Genomic DNA, 25,372 nt, shown 5'->3' with positions numbered 1-25,372 from the left:
AACAGGCACATCAAGAGATTGAAATTTTATTATTATGAGTATATGCTTATCATTCTATACGCCTTACTCACATCAGTTTGTTTCCAGTAAAATAACAGAATATTTCTGCTGAAAAGGCCCTAAGTCACACCGAGTATTTAAGGGGGAGTTCTTAGTGAAATCTAAACACAATAAAGGAACAAAATAAGCACACTATTTGAAGTTTCTGATCCCTACACCTATAGAAAACATTACACATTATCTGCACCCTAAGTAAATTAACATAAACTCTTTCACTAAAGGTTTATTTACCTCAGTTTCTGTTTTCTGACATATAATGTTCAGCTTTCAACAAAAAGATGAGAAGACATATTATAAAACAAGAAAAATTACAGCTTGAAGAGATAAAGCAAGCATTAGAATTATAATAATACGGAATTATCACACAGGGAATTCTAAAGATTTATTTATTAATTAGAGAGAGAGAGACCAGGAGGAGAGGCAGAGGAAGACAGAGAGTGAGAATATCCAGCAGATTCCATGATGAGTGTGGAGCCTGATATTGGGCTCGATCTCACAATCCTGAGATCATGACCTGGACCAAACATTATAGTGTTGTTTTAAGGTGACTTTAAATTAATCATAAATGTATATTATAAGCTGTAGGGCACTAATTTTTTGAAAGCATAATCAATATGCTAAGAGATGAGAGAAAATGGAATCCTGTAACACCCTTGATTAATCAAAAGGCAAGAAAATAGAGAAAGAAAAAAGAATATGAAAATAAGTGCAATAAATAAAAAATCTATTGTAAATGATAGATATAACAATACCAATAATCATTTTAAATGGTAATGGTTTAAATATATCAATTAAAATGGTAAAAAATGAATACTAAGGACAACTTTATGCCCACAAATTTGATAACTTACATGATATGGACCAAGTCATTCAAAGGCACAAACTATCAAAAATTATGCAGTAAGTAAATAAAAATCATTTGAATTGGACAGCATATATTAAATAAACTGAATCTACAATTAATCTTCTAAAAAATAAAGCTTCAGGTCCAGATGATTCTACTGGAGAATTATACTATTTAAAAAGAAATAGTACCCGCTCCACAATCACTTTTAGAAAACAGAAGCAGAAGAAATGCTTCCTAACTAATTCTAGAGGCCAGCATCACCTTAAGCAAACCATATAAAACCATTACAAAAAAGGGAAAACTATAGACCAATATCTCTCATAAATATAGATGCAAAAATGCTCAACAAAACTTTAGCAAATGGAACCTAACAATGTATAAACAGAATTATTAGCCATAACCAAGTAAGAATTATTCCAAGTATGCAGGTTAGCTGTATATTTGAAATCCAATTAATGTAAACCACCGCATTAACAGGATAAAGAAAAAAAAACATGATCATATCAAAACACTTAAGATCAGAAACACGGCAAGGATCACCCCTTCAACATTCCAATTCAACATCATACTGGAAGTCCCAGCTAGTGCATTAGGAAGAAATAGAAGATATATGATTGGAAAGGAAGAGTCAAAACTGTCTTTGTTCAAAGATGATAAAATTATCTATATAGAAAATCCCAAAGAACCTAGAAAAATTTTCTGCAACTAATTAACAGCTATTTCAAGGTCACAGAATACAAGTTTAATATTAAAAAGTTGAATTCTTTCCTATATGTGAGCAATCATCAACTGCAATTTGAATTTTAAAGCCACAATTTACAGTATCACAAAAAATGAAGTTCTTAAATATAAATGTAATGAAATATGTACAAGATCTATATGAAGAACATAGCAAAATCCTGATGAATAAAATAAAAGCAGATTTAAACAAATGGAGAGATATTTAGTTTTCATGGACTGGAAAATTCAATATTGTAAAGATGTTAATGTTTTTTTTGTTGTTGTTGTTGTTTTTTTTAGAATTTATTTATTCATTCATGAGAGACACAGAGAGAGAGAGGCAGAGACACAGGCAGAGGGAGAAGCAGGCTCCATGCAGCCTGACGTGGGACTCGATCTGGGGCCCCCAGGACCACACCCTGGGCCAAAGGCAGCGCTAAACCGCTGAGCCACCCAGGCGTCCCGATGTTAATGGTTTTTAAATTAATCTGTAGATTCATCTAAATTATAATCAAAATCCCGAGAAGTAATTTTTTAGATGTCAATAGATTATAAACTTTATGTGAAAAGACAAAAAAAACAACAACACATTACTGATAAAGAACAACAAAGTTGGGGAACTCAATTACTCACTTTCTATATTCACTATTACAAAGCCATAGCAATCAAGATAGCATGATATTGAGGAAAAAATAGACACATAAATCAATGAAACACAATAGTGAGCTCAAAAATAGACCCACACAAATTCAGTCAACTTGTTTTTTGGGTTTTGTTTGTTCGACAAAGAAACAAAAACAAATCAAGGCACAGAAGATAGTCTTTTCAACAAATGGTGCTGGAACAACTGCACATCTACATAAAACAAAAAAATCTAGATACAGACCTTATTCTCCTCACAAAAATTAACTAAAAATATATCATATACCCAAATGAAAAACACAAAACAATAACATTTCTAGAAGATAATAGGAAAAAATCTTCATGACCTGTAGTTTTAAGATATAACACCAAAAAATGTAATTTTTGAAAGAAAGCATTGATAACTTAGAGTTTATTGAAATTGAAAACTTCTGGCTCTGCAAAAGACCCTGTTAAAAGCATGAAAAAAAAAAAGACAGAGACTGGGAAAAGATATATTTGACAATGGTCTTGCATTCAAAATGTACAAAAAAAGTCTTATACTCAAAAATAGGTAAACAATCACATTAAAAAGGTGGTAAAAATTTTAATGGATACTTTGCTATATAGGATATACAGATGACAAATATACATATGAAAAACATTTAATGTCATTTGTAATTAGGGAATTGCAAATGAACTCAACAAAGAGATACCACTTCACACCTATTAGAATGGCTAAAATCCAAAAATCTGACAATATAAATTGCAGGTGAGGATTCTGAACAAGAGGAACTCTTTATTTGTTGCTAGTAGAAATCAAAAATTACCAGGTGAAGGACCTTATTCAATTACAAAATGAAATGTTATCAATCCATAAGAAGATATGGATAAATCCTAAATACATATTGCTATGCAAAAGAAGCTACTCCAAAGAGCCTGCATTCTGTATGATTTCAGTTACACGGCATTCTTCAATATGTCAAATTATACTATGAAAATGAACAAAGGTCAGTGATTGCCAATGGCTCAGGGAGAAGACTGAAGAATTCAATTGGTAAAGTGCAAAATAATTCTTTAGTGTAGTGAAATTTTTCTGTTTGACACTTTAATGGTGGATATATGACACTAGGTATTTCTCAAAACTCTTAGAACATTACATCACAAACAGTGAATCATACTGCACATTTTGCCTTCCTTCCAAAGAGTGTGGGATGGAAAGGCAGGAAAACAGAGTAAATTCATTGTACAGAAATCTGATAAAGATTACCATCCGATGATCAAGGTTCTCATTGACAGTAGTAAGTCATGTAGTAACTTGAACCCTTGAAATAATGCAATGGGAATGGAACTTTATCTCTATGGTCTTTCTTTCAAAAACTCATAACCTCAGTCTCATCATGAGAAAAAGAGACACAGTACAAAGAATGGGCATTAAATAATGTATCTGACTCCTCAAAATTGTCATAATCATCAAAAATATGGAAACTAAGAAATTGTCGCAGCCAAGTTGAGCTTAAGAAGGCACAACTAAATGCAAACTGGTATCTTAATTGAAATATTAGAAAATAAAATGATGTTAGGTCAAAACAAAGGAAATCTGAATAAAATATGGATTTTAATAATTATGTATCAATACTGGCTCATTAACTTTAACAAATGCACTATACTAACATGTTAACAGTAGAACAAATGAGTTTAGGGTATATGGTAACTATATGGTCTACTATCTATTTAGTTTATTATAACCCTAACATAGTTCTTAACGATCAAATCTATTTTTTAAAAAAGGCAATTATTGGAGAGAGTATTGTGGCAATTATATATAAAATCTAGTAAATAAAATGATGCATTATAACAGCTGGCCAATAAAAATACATTGATATTATAGACATAAACATATCTAATATAAAGGGGAAAATTTATTATTATTGCAATATATGCTATAAAATCATTAATCAAATTTAAAATATTACCAGAATTTAGATGGTCTAGTAATATGACTATTCTATTTTTTTTAAGATTTCATTTATTTATTCATGACAGACACACAGAGAGAGAAACAAAGACGTAGGCAGAGGGAGAAGCAGACTTTTCACAGGGAGCCCAGTCTGGGACTCGATCCCTGGACCCTGGGATCATGTCCTGAGCATGAGGGCAGACACTCAACAGCTGAGCCACACAGGTGTCCCATGACCATTCTCTCTTAACAAGTCCTAAAAACAATGATAAAGCAAATGAGCAACTTATGCAACCTTAAATGAGTCTCATTATAATGAAGACTAAGGAAGTATAATATCACTGTAATGAACAAAATTTGTGGTTGAAGTGCTAGTTAATAAACTCAGATACATATATTAAAAGTTAGAGAATAAATTTCAGTTGTTTCACAGAAAAGAGTTGTTTATACTAAAATCAAATGAAATTATTAGTACTAATATGATAATTCTATGGCTGTATGGATTTCCCAGGGCTGTTATAACAAAATATTATAAACTAGGTGGCTTAAATCAAGGGAGGTGTGTCATCTCAAGGTCCTAGAGACTGGAAGTTCAAAACAAAGTTCTGGGTAGCCTGTGCTTCCTTTGAAGTCTCTAGGGGAGGATCCTCCCTTGCCTTTTGAAGCTCTGGTAGCTTGAGGGGTTCCTTGGCTTTTGGCCAATCCAATCTATCTATCTCTGTCTTCACACGCCTGTCTTCCATCTGCTTCGTGTGGCAATCTCTTCCCTATGTCTGCTTCCTCTTATAAGGACACCAGTCATAATATATTGGGATCCCTAAGCTAGTATGGAATCATCTTAACTTCATACATCTGCAAATATCTTATTTCCAAATAAGTTCACATTCACAGGTTCTGGGCATTAGAATTTCAACCTTTTTTGAGAACACAATTTAAGCTCTAACAGTGGTATACAAGATAACAACACAGTTGTTCTTACACACCAATACCAACCAAATGAAAACATATTTGTGTGTGAATGGGTCTGTGTTTGTTGTGTGTATGTATTTCCTCATATTAAATTCCAAATAACTAAAACATCAGAACATATTTATACATACATTTACATATAATAAATATATAAATAGGTATCACAGATAATATAGAACACATACTTGAATGTACTCGTATTAAATATATATATATATATATATCATAGTTCTCCATCACAACTCATTTCCATGACTTCAGATGATTTAAAAAATCTCTCACTGTTTCTGTTTCCATGGTGGTAAAATGAGATAGCAATAATAATAGGCACCAAGAAGCTATAGTGATGATTAAATGTGTTGCATTTAAGAATGAGGACTAGTGGGATCCCTGGGTGGCGCAGCGGTTTGGCGCCTGCCTTTGGCCCGGGGCGTGATCCTGGAGACCTGGGATCGAATCCCACATCGGGCTCCCGGTGCATGGAGCCTGCTTCTCCCTCTGCCTGTGTCTCTGCCTCTCTGTCTCTCTCTGTGTGACTATCATGAATAAATAAATAAAATCTTTAAAAAAAAAAAAAAAAGAATGAGGACTAGTATAAAGTAAATTTATAATAATATTATCTAGTAATTAATTATTAGAAATGCAAGATGTATGTAAAGGATCATATAAAGGTTTACCATGGTGCATTAGGAATAATTTATTGAATAAATATTCCCAACCTGGAAAAACATTGTGAAGATAAACATTTCCCTCAATTAAAGTATAGATTAATGCAAACCCAATTAAAACCTAATTTCTATTTATGGAAGAACCTGATAATGATAACAATCTGTCATTTGACAGAATTTTGAAGAAATTTTTGAACAATAATGGTAATAAAGGAGGAGTATTATAAGATATAAAAACTTGATTTTTAAAAATTGTATTAATTAAAAAAAATTGTATTAATTAAACAGCATTATAATGACATGAATTTATTAGACTTTTGTACATCTCATTTGGATCAGTGGACAAATAATTATTTATTTAATATTGTTTCTGAGAATATCAATTATATATTAAATGTCATACTTTGAATTTATATCCAGTATTAAAATGATTTTCAGATGAATATGACATCTAACTGTATGAAAAACCTAACAAATCAAAGGCAAAACTAATTAAATTCTCATGGTGGCAAAATATGTGAAAAGTAGTTTAAAAATATTTACCCCGTAATTCCAACCTCCATAAATTTAAAAAAGGAAAAAAAAATTCTTTGGAATAAAAATATTTGCTGAACTTTAGGAGAAAATAACTAGAAGTAATATAAATACCTAATAATGAAGAAGGGTTTAAATATAGTACATTAATATAACTTACAGAGTTTTATGTAACCATTGAAATATATTTTGTAAAATAATGAGTGAACAAAAGTACTTTCCTATACAATTGTAAATGAATTATGAGGATTAAACTAATGTATTCAATTTGCCCTCCATTTTTGCAAGTAAATAAATAAATGTTTGATAGAAATATATAAACAAATCTAATCATTTTAATTTATTGTATAATGAACTTCCTTATTCACACAATCCTAACAAAAAATAAGAAAAAATAAGGGCTAATTTTTGAAATTAAACAGAAGCAATAAAACTTTGATTTAGCAGTTTAAGATCCCTTGCACGGGTATACAATTTTATTCATCTCTACCTAATATGTTGGAATAGTTCTTTCTGGCAGCACCCTGAAAGCAATCTGTCCTGTTTCCTTTAAAAGATAATATTTTTCCTGCACTAAATCACAGGCTTACTACCTGACTAAATATGCCATTTCAAAGTATATCAACTTAAACATTTCTTTATAAGTCCCAATATTTTGTAGGAATATCTGACAAGTGTAGACAGACCCTTTCATTGTATACCCAATATTTCACACTGTATTATAGTGGAGAATGATTTGTGTCTGTCCCTTAGTGTTGAATCCTCCAGACAAAAGTCAGCTCTGAGTCAAGTGCCATGAACTAAATATCCATCTCCAACTATTGAGGTTCATCTAGATCCTACATACTGGCATGTATTCTAAATAATGAACAATTACTAATTAAAAATAAATATAGAAAATCTGCAGAATTTAACAAACTTGAAATAAATGTAAGCGTTAACAGATGGCTCATGCCCTTAATATCCTATTGGTTTACTGTGGGAGGAAAAAGATTCAAGAACACAAATTATGTGAAATGTGATCATACACTGTCTTATTAAATCAAGAAAACAATAGTAGCCAAGAAGTTATCAAAATATGAGTTAATAAGATAGTATATAGGTAAGAAAAATAATAGGTCTAATTTAAATTATTTCTAAAAATGATGTACTCTCAGCTCAGGAAAATGACAGTAATGCCACATGAAACATAATTAAAAACACATGCTGTGCTTAAGCAGTACTTGTAGGAAGAGTCTTCAAATATTTGCTATTACCAAAATGTAAATAATTTATGCAGTTTGATTCAGAAAAGAAGTGAGTGAATTAATTTTTCAGGTATAGTTGAATACTATTTACTGACCTAAGATTTCAGAGAGAAACGAAAGGGGTTAGAGGAAAAAAGAAGGATAAATATTACGCTAGCCATCTTAAAGTATTTTTTCACAATTCAGGGCAGCCCAGGTGGCTCAGCAATTTAGCACCTGCCTTTAGCCCAGGGCATTATCCTGGAGACCCGGGATCGAGTCCCACATCAGGCTCCCTGCATGGAGCCTGCTTCTCCCTGCCTGTGTCTCTGCCTCTCTCTCTCTCTCTCTCTCTCTCTCTCTCTCTCGGTCTCAAGCAAACAAATAAATAAATAAATAAATTTTTCACGATTCAAATTCACAGGTCAAATCTTTTCCCACAAACTATTAGTTTGCTATTACTTATTGGTGACCTTAGGCAAATAAGTTTTCAATGTCTGTTTCTTCATTTACAATAACATTTATAAACCTTGGCATTTTGGACCAGTTTTTTTTTTTATTATAAGGGGCTCTTCTGTGCATTGTATGATATTTACCAGCATTCCTGGTCTCTACCCACCAAATACCAGAGCATACCTATCATTCTATTATGTAGATTCTCTTTCAAACTGTCATATAGTAATTTTCACATAATATAAAGGTCATATTCCAAGATATTTTAGAGAATTAGCAATATTAATATGGAAAAAGATATACAAAGTATAGAATATTTACACTGAAATATAATGTTATCTTTGTTATATTTCACTCCACATAAAAATTGGACCATGGAAAGGAGGCAAGTTTCTCAGTTTTGTGAGATATATCAAATGAATTTTTATTCAGCATTTAATATTGAAAATGATCCAAATTTTCCTGCATTTAAAATTGTCTATTAAATACAATGGGTAGATTTCTTTTGTTTATTTTTCAAAGATTAAAAAAAATAATTACATGGCAGTTTCAGTTATACCTTATCTGAGTGGTTTAGGTTTTCTTTCTAGTATTTTGTGCTGTTTCTACTGACTACATAAGACTCTTGTGATTTTTTTTTCTCAATTGCTAACATTTATTCACTCTGTTTAATGGTTCTCCATATCTGCTTTCTAAGTGACATTTACTAAAATGCTATATTTTCTCCATATCTCTGTGCAGAGTACATTGATCCTTAATTATTTTATAATTCTTTCCTGCAATTATACTGGATGCTTTTCATTATTAGATTTGCTTTTTGTAGTAGGATATTCTTCTCACTTTTAATTATGTTGTCTCTTAGAGGCAATTTCCCTCTCCCCCCAATAGTTGGAAAACGTTCTTAATGTACCATATGGTCGTCACTAAATTTTTTTATTTCTTCACATTTGATTAATATTCTTGCAGTGTTATGATTAGTAAACACATTACCTTCTGTCATGTTGTAAGTCTAAATTATTGACCTCAAAGCAAACATTTATGAAAGTCCTTTCATCTTTTTTTTTCAATATAAAATAAACAGCTCTCCTGAGGAAATGCATATTTTCCCTGTATGTTTCCAAAAATAAAGCAGTTATTTTGGAGGCATTTTAATTTCAATGTTCGACATTAACATTATGCTATATTAGTAAAGAATTCAGATCCTAAGTAAGACACTGAAGCTCGAAAGGAAACTTCATTAAATCTTTGGTATTCTTGAATTTAATCATGGTTGCATTTTATTGCTATATATCCATTACGTACATTATCCATCATATTCTATGTTATTTACAATGGTATATTCTATGTTATTTACAATGGTATATATGTTTTTATATATATATAGATAACATTCTGTAATTATGGTATTTTATTTAAAATCAAAACTATTCTGAGTGAATTCATTATTAAAGAATATTTATTTATTTATTTATTTGTTTGTTTGTTTGTTTGTTTATTTATACCAAACTTCTCTCTCTCCCTGCCCCCACCCTTTCTTTTACATACACACATACACACACCATTGATTATTTTGAGGATCCATTTTTTTTGTTATACGAGATTGCATTGTCTGATTTTTTTATAAGTTTGACTCATGTTGTAATCAGAAAACACTACCTTAGATAAGTATATGAAACATTTCTGTTGCAAATAACAGAAGTTTAACCTAAACTAGTTTAATCTCACCTGGGAACTTATTGTTTGACACAATAGGAAGTCCACATAACACCCTGTGGCTTTAGAAATGGCTAGATTTAATATCTTAAACAATGGATCTGAATGCTCCTTTTGTCTCTTAGCTTATTTTTCCTCTCTTTAATAATTTGATTTTTTTAAAGATTTTATTTATTTACTCATGAGAGAGAGAGAGAGAGAGAGTCACAGGCAGAGGGAGAAGCAGGCTCCATGCAGGGAGCCCGACGTGGGCCTCGATCCTCGGTCTCCAGGATCACGCCCTGGGCTGAAGGCGGCGCTAAACCGCTGAGCCACCTGGGCTGCCCAGATAATTTAATTTTCAAGCAGTGTCTTTCTACATGTTGTCAAATGTGGCTTAACTGCAATTCTTGGTTTATACTTTCTTAATATTTAATAACAGAAAAGGGTTCAAGTACATTTTTCACCATGATCTCATTACATTCCTGGAGAGGAATCTGATTGTCTAGATTTGGGTTACACTCCATCTCTGAGTTAACAATTCCTGAGACAAGACAGACATAATGGTCCTGGTTAAACAGGGGTGAGTTGTGGGTGCATCTCTTATGTGGACAAGATAGGAAAACGTACAGACCATCCGATCACGTTTGCTTTTTTTTCTCTCAGAAAAAAAGAGAATGCTAAAAAGATGAAAATAGGAGATGTCTCTTCTAGTGTGGTAAGCTTGGGTCTGGCACAAATGCCTAAACTGTTAATTTCACCTGGGAAGTGTCCATTGAATAAATTATTGAACAGGTATTTTGACAAAATGAATTTTTGTTGATAAAATAAATACATTCAGGGACGCCTAGTTGGCTCAGCAGCTGAGTGTCTGCCTTTGACTCAGGGCATGATCCCGGGTCCAGGATCAAGTCCTGCATCAGGCTGCTTGTGGGGAGCCTCTTTCTGTCTCTCATGAATAAATAAATAAAATCTTCATAAATAAATAAATAAATAAATTCAGATGTATTTTGTCACACTAATATGCCACTCTGAAAAATACAGGAGAAGGATTAGCTATCGTATAACTACAATTATAACATAAACTGAATAGCATTCAATAAAATATTATGGTAATTAATTGAATCCTATATTTGTGTACATAGAACCTGCACACGTTAGACAAGCAAAGTAATTAGTGTCTTCTACTTGAAACTGATTAATTCTCTTTTGAAACTGAAGGGAGTTCAGAAGAGAGCAAATAAAGTATTCAATGTATTTTAAAAATAAACTGTAGAAAAGATATAACGCAGGGGAACATCAACTAAATGTGCAACAAAGAAGGGCCAATATTAAAAGCAGATATGAAAAAGATCAGAAAGACAAATCTCACGTCAGAAACAATGAGATTTTATAATGGGAATAAAATACTGCACTGTGACTGAATGGAAGGAAAATCAACAAACCAGAAAAAGCTCAGGGTTAAATGATAGGGGTGAAGAAGACTTTCCTTCATTAACGATGCCATTCAAGGTTGCAAACATACATGAAATTTGGATAAGAAAGTATTAGAATTACTTTTGCACAGCAGTCAATGTTTAAGAAGTCTGGAACAATCGGAGGCATTCTAATCTAGAAGATATCATAATATCTAATATCTAATCTAGAAGATCCTGTTGGGTCCAGAGCTCCAGAGAAGCTAATGACTTAACAACACTCATTAATATTCACACAGAAATGACTTCTGATAAATGTAATTCGTGTTGGATATACATTTTCAGATTAGATATGAAAGATGAGTGAAAAAAATTCCCACAAATCTTTGATGTCTTAAAAACCCAATTTAACATTTCTTCAGTTAAAGCTCTTCCTAACTTTTTGATGCTAAGTAATATTAGCTTTTTTTTCATTGCTAGCATTTATTTTTATTTTAATTTAATTTTTTAGCATTTATTTTTAAATTAATGACTAAAAGCCCTTAAACATGTCCTAAGGGTCAAACATCTATCTAAATTTTATTTTTATTCTTGTTCTGGCTATTTAGTGCCAGAATTGTATTTAAGTCAATTCGGTAATTATTTATTTCTCTCTCTACAGAGCTTTTAAAACTCAGAGCCTTGGACCTAGTTTTTCATTAGAATTTAATAAAACAATAGCTGAGGAGGTTTTTTTGTTTTGTTTTGTGTTTGCTTATCTTCTAGGTCTTTAGCTGTAAGGACAGAGAAAATTCCTCAGAATTTAATGAAATGCTTATATTTAGAAAGGGGGCATGAAAGGGAATAAATTTTATGTTTAACATAATTGCTTGCCTAATCTTCAGAAGTTTGAATAAAGTATCTCCATAATTTAGCATTTATTTCCATTGGATGATGCAATGAATAATGTATTATCCTTTAATAACTAGATATCTTTTAATAAGAATAAAAATGAGCAAGAACTAGAGAGTAAGGTTTATCCACAGAGTAGATTATTTAAAAAATAAAAATAAACCTTCACATAGAAAAATGGTATAAATAATTCAATTAACATCATTAATAGTCATATCTAAGAAAAAAGCAGTTTTTTTTTTAAGATATTATTTATTTCAGAGAGAGACAGAGACAGAGACAGAGAGAGAACAGGGTGAGTGGTAGGAGTGGGACAAGCAGACTCTACACTGAGCATGGAGCCCAGTGCAGGACTCGATGTGAGAACCTTGAGATCATGACCGGAGCAGAAGCAAAGAGTCAGACACTTGACTGAGTCACCCAGGCACCCCTAGAACTACCAGAGGTTTTTTAATTGTTATTTTTTCTGAGTTTCAAGGCATCGCATCAAATTTTCTTTCTTTTTATGTCCTTTTGTAAATGCTTCAGTGTATAGCAAAAAGTTACATAATATCTTTATTTTACAAAGCATGATATCTGATACATTGTGGGAAATGTGGCTATAAAATCTGTATTAAACCAAATAAATTATAGTGTTTGATATTCTTTCCTCTTGCAGTCACCACTTAGCCCAGCAATTTTCAGGGTACTATATTAATATTTAAGAGCTGAGTGGAGAGTTCTAAGATTGCTATTTGATTGGTATAGATAAGGGCTGTTATTGGAAGTATATAGAATATTACAGGTTTTCCCCTCCACAGATTTGAAAGCAATCACCTGTAATAGTTATTGGGAAAAAAAGGAGCTCACTAAAGCAGTAGAGAACATATCTTACTATTTCTCTGATGTACTATTTTTTTTCTACACTTACAGTGTTCTATATGCCATTAAAAACTTTTACCATTCTTGTCGATTTTAGTTAGGCACTTTATGGGGACATGAATAGTAACAAAATTCCAAATGGCCAAACTACAAAAAGCATCATTCCAATACATCTCATTGTTCATCCCATGGAGAGAAAAAGATCTCCTTAGTTTCTAGTTTATCCTTCCAGTGTTTCTTCTTACAGAAATAAATTATATATATCTTTAAATATATATGTACATTTAATTCTCTTTTTCTATAAAGGGTGCTGTATTGAAGATATTCTTTTACACTTTGCCTTTTTCACTGAACAATATATCCCTCGGAATTCATTTTATAAAGATCTTATTTTTTCAAGTTTTTCAAATATTTTTCTACTTTTTTATATTAACACACTGTAAAATTAATATTTTTCATGTACAATATTTTATTTTAATACATATATTTATATATTTGTGTAACCAGCATTGTAATACAAATTAGCCCCAAATTTCCCTTGTGCTACCCTTTTAGTCACAGCCTCTTCCCTCTCTAAACCTGACAACCACTGATCGCTTCTCCCTAAGTATACTTTTGTCTTTGTGATGATGTCATATCAATGCAAATATAGTTTTTAACAATTTGAAACTAGCTTCTATAGCCCTGTGTAATATCTTTACAATTTATCAAAATTATTTACATATATCACATTTATTCATTTTTATTTCTGACATTCTGTTATATGGATGTGCTAGGCTTTATTGATACATTCACCCCCTGAAGAACATCTGTGTTATTTGCAGGTTTTGGTGATTATGAAAAGAGCAGCTATGAACATTTGTGCATAGGCGTTTGTGTAAACACAGGTTTTCATTTTTCTACAGCAGATATATGGGAGTACAGTTTCTGAGAAATATGATTTGTGTAAGTTTAGCTATATAAAAAATTGCACAACACTGTCCAGTGTAGCTCTACCATTTTGTATACCAACCAATAATTGATGCAAGTCCCATTTGTTCTGCATCCTCACCCACACTTGGTATTATTAGCATTTTTCATTATAACCATTCTAATAAATGTGGAATAGTATCTCATTATGGTTTTAATTTTTGTTTCCCTAATAGCTCAGAATATTATTGAACTTGTTTCATAAGCCTAATTGCTTTCTGTATATCTTATGTGATGAAATATCTCAAGTCTTTGACTCTTTTTAATTGGGTCATTTGTTTTCTTACTATTGATTTTTGAGAGTTCTTTATATATTCTGGATAAAAAACTTTTTCAGATATGTTATCTGCAAATATTTCCTTCTAATTTGCAGCTTGTTTTTCTTTTTTTCATTCTCTTAATATCTATTTTCTTTTACTTTTTTATAGCATTTTTGGTATGGGTTTTATTTCTACTAAGTAAAATTTGTCAAACTTTTCTTTTATGCATCTACATTTTTACTCATAGTTAGAAAGCATTTCCACACAGCTAGACTAAGAAGGACTTGACCTTTGTTTTCTTCTAAAGTGTATATGGTTTTATGTTTAGAGCCCTGAACTCTTTGATGTTATTCTTGTGTAATAATGGTATGAGATTTGGATCTAATTTTATCCTTTATCAATGGTTAGCCAATTATTCCAATAATGTTACTTAAAAAGTCTTTTGCTTCCCAAAAGATATGAGATGCTATTTTCATCTCAAATCAAACTCATATTTTTTTTAAAAGTAACTCTGGATGTGTTTCCCTGATTAGTTTGTCTACTTCTGCAACAAAACCATGCTCTGTTGATTATGAAGGGTCTATATTTTAATATAATTTAGGTTTATTCTTTTCCAAAGATTTCCTTATTTAAAATTGATTTTATGTCCATTTTTGTATGTTTATTTTTCCATATGTATTTTAGCATCAATTTGTTTATTCTATTAAAAGTGCTTTGGTTCTCCAGTTATTAGTGACTTTCTGTCTATGTTTTTCTGCATTGTTTCTTTTTTTTTAAGATTTTATTTATTTATTCATGAGAGACACAGAAAGAGAGGCAGAGACACAGGCAGATGGAGAAGCAGGCTCCCTGCAGGGAGCCCGATGTGGGACTGGATTCCAGGAACCCAGGGTCATGCCCTGAGCCAAAGACAGATGCTCAACCGTTGAGCCACCCAGGCATCCCTCTGGCATTGTTTCTAAGTTTATAAAGATTGCTATTGCATTATTTGATTCACTACTATTTATAATTTTTATATTTCATCATAAATTTAGGCTTGTACCTGGAAATCATGTCCTTATTTTAAGTTTAATGGTTTTAGCATTGTATTCACTTTGATATCCATATAACTACATTTGATTTATTATGGTTACCACTTACCTTCATTTTTAGCTTTTGGGAAAAAAAATTAAGTGTAGATCTTATAAGATATATAGTCATTACTTGTTTTGTGAATCAAATTTTAAAAATGTTTAAAAGATGATTTAGACCTATTCACATTTATTGGTGTTATATATTTGTCTCAATTATTACATTAGTTTGATAACAGCTATTATATACATTTCATTTTATTTGATAATTACATATATAATGTATTTCTTTTCTTTTTTCTTCACTAAATATGCCTCCATGCTTAGGCAAGTTTACACTTTTGTTCTACTGCTTACCTTTGTATGAAAACGTTATGTCTCTATTTTCTTAATCTTTTACTAACTTGTTGATTTTTAATGGTATACATTTTTTAATATGGAACATTTCATGAATTTGCATGTCATCTTTGCACAGAGGACATGCTAATCTTCTCTGTATCATTTCAATTTTAGTATATATGCTGCTGAAGTGAGCTCTATAATGTATGCCTAAGTGATATATCTAATGCTAGTACCAACATCAATAAACATATGCTAATTTTTTTCTTCCCCTATTTCCTTTTATTTTTTGTTGTTGTATATCATCAGAAACATATGACATATATTATATAATGCTTTTTATTCCACCCTCGTCCATACATTCCTTTTCGTCCTCAATCTAGAACTAAGTATATAAAATGTCTATTGTCACTCCTTTTATTGTTATAGTTGGATGAAGTTCATCTTCTAATAGATTCATCAGGAAGGGCTCTTGGGCACACAATTCCTTGAGCTCCTGCATATTTTTTTGGGCTCTTATATGTTTAATTCCTTCACTTAATCTGGATAGAAACAGGCTTGCTGTTTATGAAATTCTTTGTTCACACTTACATTTGAGTATTCTGAAACTGCTGATCTCTTTCTCAAGTTTTCTCGCTCTCCATAAATACATGTGATGGAGCCACAGCCAATAGCTTTGTGGAATGTTTTATGTATTTTTTCACTTACAGGAAATTTGAAGATGTCCTCATATTTATCCTAAGAGCATGGATATTTACAGTTTTATTCTTATTATTTTTCTTCCCTTTTTTTGGATGGGTGGGAAGGGCATGTTGCAAGATATATACACACCACTACCATTACTTTAGTCATATATTATCATTATAATAATTCAGAAAATATGTAAATAACATTATCTTGCTACCAAATATGGAGATAAACACAATATTCCTAGGTCACTGTCAAATCAACAGAGTATTTTGCATTGTGGCTTATAGTAATACCACTGTTTGTTTCTTTGGGCTTATGCAGCAATAAGGGCAATGCATCTGATGTAGTTGAGCTTAATGAATGCTTATTGACTGAATAAATCCTAGGGGTTGCTGCATAACTAGTCAAAGGCATAATCCTAGGGTTTATTCATGTAAAATCAATCCAGAACACAGAAATGATGCTTGGAAAAAAAAAAATATATATATATATTTTGGCTATGTAATCTTAGATGCCAAAAACCTAACAGTCACTGAGCAGAGAATCATGGAAGTCCAACGGCTGATTTTGTTCTCAGTTTGTGCTATATACACATAAGGCTCTTTATTGAAGTATGCATAAGCCTTTATTATCTACGGAGTCAGCCTCCCTCCAGGTGGATTTTTCAAAATCTAAAATGTCTGCAAGGAGTGAAAAGACCAGTCAGCCTTTAGGGTAGAGCAATAACTATCATTCTGCTTTTTCAAAGCCTTGTTACTCAGTAAACAATAATGTTCAGATGACCAGCATCAATATAATTTAAGAATTTATCAAAATCAAAAAAAAATTCAAGTCACTTTCTGGACCTACTAAATTTGAATCCTAATTTTACTAATACCCCAAGTAATTTATATGCTCATTAAAGTTTGAGAAGCACTGCTTTAAAAAAATCCATCCCAATAAAAGATAAAGGAAGGCGTGCTTGGGTGGCTCAGTCCAACCCTTGGATTCAGCTCAGGTGGGGATCTCAGGGTCCTGAGATGGACTCCTATGTCAGGCTCCAAGCTCTGTGAGGAGGGATTTTCTCCCTCTGCCCCTCCCCCTGCTCACACACTCCATAAATAAATAAATAAATAAATAAATAAATAAATAAATAAATCTTTTTTAAAGAGAGAAGGAAGAAATTATGGTTGTTTACAACAGAGTTGAATCTAGTCATAGTATATTTAACTAACAAAAGATGAAAGGGCTGAAGTAGAGCACATTAGGACACTAATGGCAGACTCAAAAGTCAAAGCAGCTGAGAAAGGGACAAGTTATCTTTCCATATCTAGGTATCTTTTCCTAGCATCTATAACTATACATTTGCTTGAGATTCTTAGGAATCTATAGAAAACACAAGCATTTCATTCTGGACCTACAAATAGCAAGCTGTATGAACTTAAAAAAAGATATTTTGCTTCTGAGGATCAATTTTCTCATGTGTGAAATAAAATGGTTGGCTAACTATTATGAGCTTGACAATAATGTGAATTTTGTCCTTACAAAAAAGAAAAATCTAGCAATTTACACCATATTAGAAATGATGAAGCTCTTCCTATCTTCCCTCATTCCTTCTTTCGTGGCTAGGAAAGATGTCTCAAGGGCAGTGAACATTTCATTTATTTTTAAATCTTCAAAATTAAGCATAATAATGGCTCATGGAGAGTTCTTAAATGATGTTGGTTGATCAAACTGACACCGACAGTCACTAATGTTGGAGAATTCAGGCATTTCTTACTCAGTAGTTATCTTCTGGCCTCTTTTAGTGATAACTTTTGTTCCCAAGTGTTAATTCAATTCTGGATGTTTACTAAAAGTTTACAACAAGCTAAGCAGTAAAAGATATTGTTCTAGCTTAAGACTACTAACATATAACCCGTTCTATTAATTTTTATTTTCTTTTGATAATATTTCATTTTGTATAAATATACAACAAATAACTGCATTGAAAAATGTTTACAAAAGATATGAATTTGCTGTTACATTACTTGCCTATATTTAGACATAAATACAAATACTGTTACATGGCTAATTAATTTGCTAATATTTAACTATGATGAAAATAAGCATTAGTAATGAAATCACTACATAAATAAAAATATAAATACTTTAGATGCTAATTATTGACCTCTACAAATATTTGTTAGATGCTAATTATTGACCTCTACAAATATTTGTTAGTACATATTACTTCTCAGTGTGACTTCTTTTTTTTTTTTTTTTTTTTTTTATTTATTTATGATAGTTACAGAGAGAGAGAGAGAGGCAGAGACACAGGCAGAGGGAGAAGCAGGCTCCATGCACCGGGAGCCCGATGTGGGATTCGATCCTGGGTCTCCAGGATCGCGCCCTGGGCCAAAGGCAGGCGCCAAACCGCTGCGCCACCCAGGGATCCCATACTTCTCAAATCTGGACTAGCAATATGAAGAAAAGTATCTTGCATCCTATCATCATACTTGAAGTGTTATATACATCAAAGAAGCAAAATATTTTACCTTATCTGTGCATTATTTGTACTGATATCTCAGGATGATCTGTAAAATGCCTAATTTAATTCCAGTATTGATACAGATACTAACATACAAAGATTTAATATAATGACCAGTAAGGTAATGAAATGAAATAACTAGAATCACTAATTATTCTCTTGTATCCTCTTGTTGTAGGCTTCAGGTCCATCTAATTTTTAATATCCTGAAAATGCATAAAAATATGGAAGCACCTTTATCTGATTTTAAAAATACCAGATTTTATTTAGAACATAAAAATAGAACACTCAGAATAAAGGTTAAATTTGTTAGTTTTATTATTGGAAAAAAGAGGAAGGTACTAAAACAACTTTTTCTCGACTTAGTAATTCATACCAATGTGTCTAGTACTAGCACTGAATTTTGATGGCCCCAAACAAACATAACCAGAAATTCTAATTAGGAAAAAAGAAGAAAATTTGGATGCTTCATTAATAATTAGAATGTACTCTTACAATATAACCAGAATCAGAGTTCAAAAATAATTTATATTTTAATTAACTTCTTAAATATTTGCATGCAAGTCCAGCACAACTTGATCTTCAAAGACATACTGCATCAGTATTCTCTAAATATTACTGTGGAGAGGTTTAATAAGTTTATGGTTATTATAAAGCTGGAAGTTATAGTTAATTACTTTTTCTCTCTTGCAACCTATTAATAGTCTTCATGAAAATAAATTAGTCCTTTTCCATATGCATGCATTATCACCAAGTGCAGCGATTTACTGATTACAAGGATAGAATTGAAAGGATAAGAACAGAGAGTCACATTTAGAGATACAAACACCTCTCCAACTCCACTCCCCACCCCCTATGCCTGAATCTTATACTAAGTTAAAAGTTAAAACTTCAGGGTTTTTTTGTTTTGTTTTGTTTTGTTCCCATTCTGAATATTCATAAATGGGGCTACTAATAGTACTAGATTTACAAGCTATGTTTAGCAAGACTCCTTTTTAATTTTTTTGCTATATTTCTGTAAGCTGTAGAAGAAAAATCTTTATGATTTCACCAAGAGTCAAATCTATGTCTCTTTGCCCTCAGCTGTTCACCATAGCTGCTACACTACTCGTTTCTTTTGATGGCTTTATTGTTTCACTTTCTCTTGGCTAACTTAATATTTGTACATGTACGTATTTATATGTTTGTGCCTAAACAACGAAATAATCTAAAGATGAAGATCAAGATTCAGTTGCTCAAACTACTGCTCATCTTAAGTTAGAAAGTTATGGATAAGCTTCCCATCTCCAAATGTGTTGTGAAGAAAATTATGCATGTTTGTAAAGTCAATTAAAAGTCTAAATGCAGTTAGAACAACAAAATTATTCTAATGAAAGACATGAAAAGAAGCAGATGAAAAAAAACAGGCTAGTTTTCTATTCCCTTTTTCTATTCCCGTTTCTATGCCTCCACAAAGAAAACAAACACTAATTTGAAAAGGATATATGCACCCCTATGTTTGTTGCAGCATTGTTTGCGATAGCCAAGCTATGGAGGCAACCTAAGAGCCTATCAATATATGAATAGATAAAGAAAATGTGGAATACTACTCAGCCATTAAAAAAAGAATGAGATATTGCCATTTGTGACAACACAGATGGATGTAGAAGATATCATGGTAAGTGAAATTAGTCAGAAACTGAAAGGCAAATACTATATAATTTCAACTATATGTGGAATCTAAAAAACAAACAAATGAACAAATAAAGACTGGACTCTTAATTACAAGGACCAAACTTGTGCTTGCCAGAGTAAAGGCAGATAAGGGAATGGGCAAAATAGATAAAGGGGATTAAGAGGTAAAAACTCCCAGTCATGTAACAAGCCAGAAAAACAAAAGTAAAGCATAGGGAATATAGTAAATAATATTGCCATAATGTTGTATGGTGACAAATGGTGACTACACTACTGTGTAAGGAATTGTCAAAACAAAACTAAGTGTGAGCTACATTACACTATCACAAGGTGGACCATATTCTTTGTTTTAGTGTAATAAATACAATATTATATTAGTTCCAGGTGTACAACATATTGATTTATGTGTACACTACTTTTACAGATAAACTCCACTTAGCCACAAAAGATACATTTCCATTGGACAGTCCTTTAGCAGCAGCCCAATTTATCCAAGTTAATATTTTTCCTGGGATTAAACAGTAAAATCACAGCATAGTGCAAGGCCTTCTGAGCTTTGGGGTGGCACTTGATTATGGGATTTGTTGAGTTATTTGTATGAAAACAATACCTGCAGCAATTAAAGGTGGGAAAATGTTGCCTTTACAAAGCTATGGTTGCTAAAAAAAATTAAAAAAAAAACAAAAAAAAAACAAAAAAATAAAACAAAACTATGGATGCTGACTGAGGGATGGAGTGAAAGGAAATCTACTTTTTCTCTTTATTATGATGATAAATTTGTAACTTCAGAGTGGATAAAATATTCTAAAATTTTCAAATTAAGATATACAATATAAATATTAATTTTCATAGATTTCTCTTCAATGAAGCACATAAATAAAGTTAACAGATGGGGTGTCAGCCTAGACTGATTTTACAACCTCTACAACTGACAAGGGATGAGCAACAGGAATTTAGGAGGAAGTTTTGCAAAACAACTAAGGAGACAAGAAAAACAACAGGTGATTAAGCAAAGTATATGAATATGCTGAGAAGTTAAACTAGAAAATTCAGATTATATCAAACTAAAGTAATAAATTCACACTAATGGAAATTAAGACTAATACACTAATGAGGCAGCATTTCAGATTACTTGGTTGGGAAAATATAGAAGATAATAACCAAGGTCAGAGATCTGGGAAACCTCATTGGTTCATTGCAGAATTGTAAATTGGCTATATTCTAAAAGGAAAAATGTTGCAGAACTTAGTGAAGTTAGGGATCATACATTAACGTTCCAGAAATCCATTACTGGGCATTTGCCACTAGAGAATCTCTCATTGGTGTATGAAGGAACATGGATATGCTCATTTTCATGGGGGTAGAAATTACATATAGGAAAATCTAGATATCTATTATTTTTAGGGGAAAAAATAAGTAAGATTCTGTGGATATATTCTATGTAATACTATCTAGGCAAGAGTTAAAAGCATCACACAGCAAATAGAATATATATTGAATGTGTTAAATCTATTCTTTACCCTCTCGTAGAAACCCTATTTTTGTCTATTTGTTTTTTCTTGTTCTTTTCATTTCTTCATTTTCACCCTAAATAGGATGAATTGCTTTGATATATTTGACTGGTATTTTCTATAACTTTATTTTGCTGTCTGTAGATGTCATTTTTATGGTCCCTCTCTTAAAATATGGCTAATTTTAATAAATTCCTTGTATTTTTAATCATCAAAATAATTAATGCAAACGTAGATTTATTAATGTCATTTAATTTATACTTTTTATTTTATTTTCTTTGTAAGATTTTTTCTAAACTTTTTCTATGCTTTTACTTTTTTCTCCTTTTCTGTATATTTTGAATAGATTGATTTATTCTTCCACTTTTTCCTATACTAACTTGAAAATTCTATACCCTATTTCTATCAATTGTGTTGTTGAAATTTTAAAATGCATATTCAACTAGTTTCAAGGATAATTACTATCATTTCCCACCTACTGAAAAATGTAATAATCATAAATGGTCCTGTGAACTATGCTTATTCTTATCCTGTGTTAGGTTCATCTTGTTGGCTCTTTTACTTCAAAGTTAGACATAATTTTGATAGTGTTTTACAGTTGTTAACATTAATCCATGTTTACAGTTTTTTCTTACCATTTATCTTGCAACTTGGATTATTTTAGGTATCACTTTGCATTTTCCTCTTCCCTGAGAACAAGCTGTGGAATTTTTTTTTTTTTAGTTATTAGTTTGCATTTTACTCTTGACTATAAATAATACTTTCTTGTCTATAAAGGATAAATTTGCACTGATTTTTTTTTGATGTGAAAACGTTGGGGTTCAGGAGTGAGCAGTCAAGAAAGAATTCTTGAGACTTCTTCAGTGCAAAAAAGGTGGCTTTATTAAACATGAGGACAGGATCTGTGGACAGAAAGAATTGCACTGTGGGTGTGAGGAGTGGCCCATTATATACTTTCAAATTGGGAAAAGACTAGGGAGAGTGTAAGTCTTTAAGGAATTTGGAAACAAGATTTCCAGGACCTTGAAAGGAGTTTTTAAGAAAAGGTCATTCACTACTGTCCAATAAAACCTTAGTCATGAGATGCTTCAGATGTATATCAATGGGCCATGTGCTTGGAGGATGATTGTTATTAACATATATCTTGGGACAGTAAAAATAAAGGAATTTTCCGAAGGAATTTTTAATTTTTAAAAATTTATTATTACTCATGAGAGACACACAGAGAGAGACAGAAACAGAGACACAGGCAGGGGTAGAAGCAGGCTCCATGCAGGGGGCCCAACGTGGGACTCGATCCCAGGTCTCCAGGAACAGACCCTGGGCTGAAGGCGGCGCCAAACCTCTGAGCCACCCGGGCTGCCCCAAAGGAATTTTTATATGTTAAAGGAGACTTACATGATCCTGGAGGCCAAGCTAGTATAAAACTAAGGTTGCCTTTTGCCCTTAGAAAAGTATTAATATTGAATTGAGCTCCTAGGGGAAGATCACGCTGCCTGTCTCAAGGACTTGTCAATGGGCTGTAACTTGTAAGGAAATTTAATTTTTTTCTGAATCTTTTGCCTTTGTTCTCCACATCAATAATTTTCTCTAAGTATTTTGGAGCCATTATTCCATTCTGTTCTCTTTACATGTCCTATGTGTGAATTCCTCACACACAATTTTTTCTTTCTCCATATATAATTTCTTCTTTCTCTTTGATTATTTTTAAGATCTATTTTTTGGTAAGTTTTTGTTACACTGAATTGTCATTACATTCTATCTAGTTTGATATGAACAATTATACTATTATATTATGTCTTTGTTGGGAAAGCAGTAACATTAACATCCGAAAAATTTGTTTATTGAACTTTTATTTTATTTTTAACTTTTTATTTAAATTCAATTTAGTTAATACATAGTGTATTATTAATTTCAGGGGTAGAATTTAGTGATTCATCAGTTGCATAAAACACCCAGTGTGCATTACATCAAATGCCCTCCTTAATGCCCATCAGCTAGTGACCCCATTCCCACACTCATCTGCCCTCCAGCAACCTTCAGTTTGTATCCTATAGTTAAGAGTCTCTTATAGTTTGCCTCACTCTCTGTTTTTACCTTATTTTATTTTTCCTTCACTTCCCCTATGTTCATCTGTTTTGCAGATTCATAGAGGATAAAATCATTGTAGTCATCTTAATTCCTTCAGAAGAAACATATTAAATAAAATGCAGTACCTACTCATTATTTAAAAAGCAAAAGAACAGGAGGAAGAGAGAAAAACATCTTCAATATGATAAAGAGCATTTTGAAAAAAATAAAAATAAACAAAAACTACAGTTAATACCATCCTTAATGGTGAAAGAGTACATGCTTTCCCTGTGATATTGAGAAAAAGACAAAGATATCCACTAACAACTTCCTTTAATACTGTTCTGGAGACTATAACAAGCCCAAGAAGGTAAAGGAATGGAATAAATAAATGAAAGGAAAGAGATGCACTTTGGATATACAAAAATTGTGTATTTACATATAGACATTTTATTTATAGGAGGAAAAAGGGAATGTAGATTATAAATGAAGCGTAATATCAGATAATATAAAAATATAGACTTGACATTGACCAAAGATTGTAGAGAATAATTAACTCAATGATATAAACTACCTATCAAGCATATAAAAAGATACTCAGCATCATCAGTCATGAAGGGAATGCAGGTTAAAATCACAATTTGATACTACTACAAACATACTATGACTTTTTAAAAAATGTTAAAATGACTGATACTATCAAATGATGACAAAGATGGAAGAGTAACTGGAATTCTTACATATTCTTGGTGGGGATGACAATAATTACAAGCCTTTGGAAAACAATTTGTCAGTTTCTTATAAATTTACATATACAACCCAGTAATTCCAACCAAAATGTTCTTTATCCTCAATATCCAGAAACTAAAAACATCTCAAATGTACATGAACAGGTAAATATATAAACAAACATATGTATGTGTGTGTGTGTACATGCTTATATAGGAGTAATTTTGATCATCTAAACTACCTGGCTATAGCCTGGCCAATGATCTTAAACCAGTCTTCCCTTAACATAACTTATTTCCTTGACAATTTAAACCCAGGTGCAGAGGCTCTTCATAAGCAAGTTTGTTAGAATTTTGGGACGCACAACTACTTTAACAACAATAAGAAAAATCAGATTTTTAATAAACATAGACTATAAAAGAAAGTAGCTGCTAGATCTGCTGAATTAAAAAAAAATAATTCATGGATTTTTCATTTGTTTTCTTTTGGATTTTAATAGAGATATAGTATTAAATTATTAATAAAAGATAAATATCAATAGATTATTAAAATACACTGATGGCAAAAAAGCTTGTCATGAAAAGCTCCATTATGAATAATTCATTTTATTCTAGAAACAGTAATCATTTTTATA

At 31.7% G+C, this 25,372-nt stretch overlaps 1 long non-coding RNA gene and 1 other non-coding gene across 6 annotated transcripts in view; one reads left to right on the top strand and one right to left on the bottom strand.

Moving 5' to 3' along the window:
* The first annotated feature begins 3,418 nt into the window (after positions 1-3,418).
* Positions 3,419-25,372, top strand: part of LOC140614086 (uncharacterized) — a 205,359-nt gene continuing 183,405 nt past the window's right edge. For all 5 annotated transcript variants that reach the window (XR_012014990.1, XR_012014986.1, XR_012014992.1 and 2 more), the window contains exons 1-2: positions 3,419-3,549; positions 10,417-10,468. This is a non-coding gene — a long non-coding RNA (uncharacterized lncRNA). The remainder of the gene's footprint in view (positions 3,550-10,416; positions 10,469-25,372) is intronic.
* LOC140624130 (U6 spliceosomal RNA) lies at positions 15,647-15,753 on the bottom strand. The gene has a single exon (XR_012023660.1). It is a non-coding gene; the product is annotated as a U6 spliceosomal RNA (small nuclear RNA).

The sequence above is a fragment of the Canis lupus genome, chromosome 2, assembly GCF_048164855.1.
Source record: "Canis lupus baileyi chromosome 2, mCanLup2.hap1, whole genome shotgun sequence".
In the NCBI taxonomy this organism is placed as follows: domain Eukaryota; kingdom Metazoa; phylum Chordata; class Mammalia; order Carnivora; family Canidae; genus Canis; species Canis lupus.
This window is presented reverse-complemented; position numbering and strand designations above follow the sequence as displayed.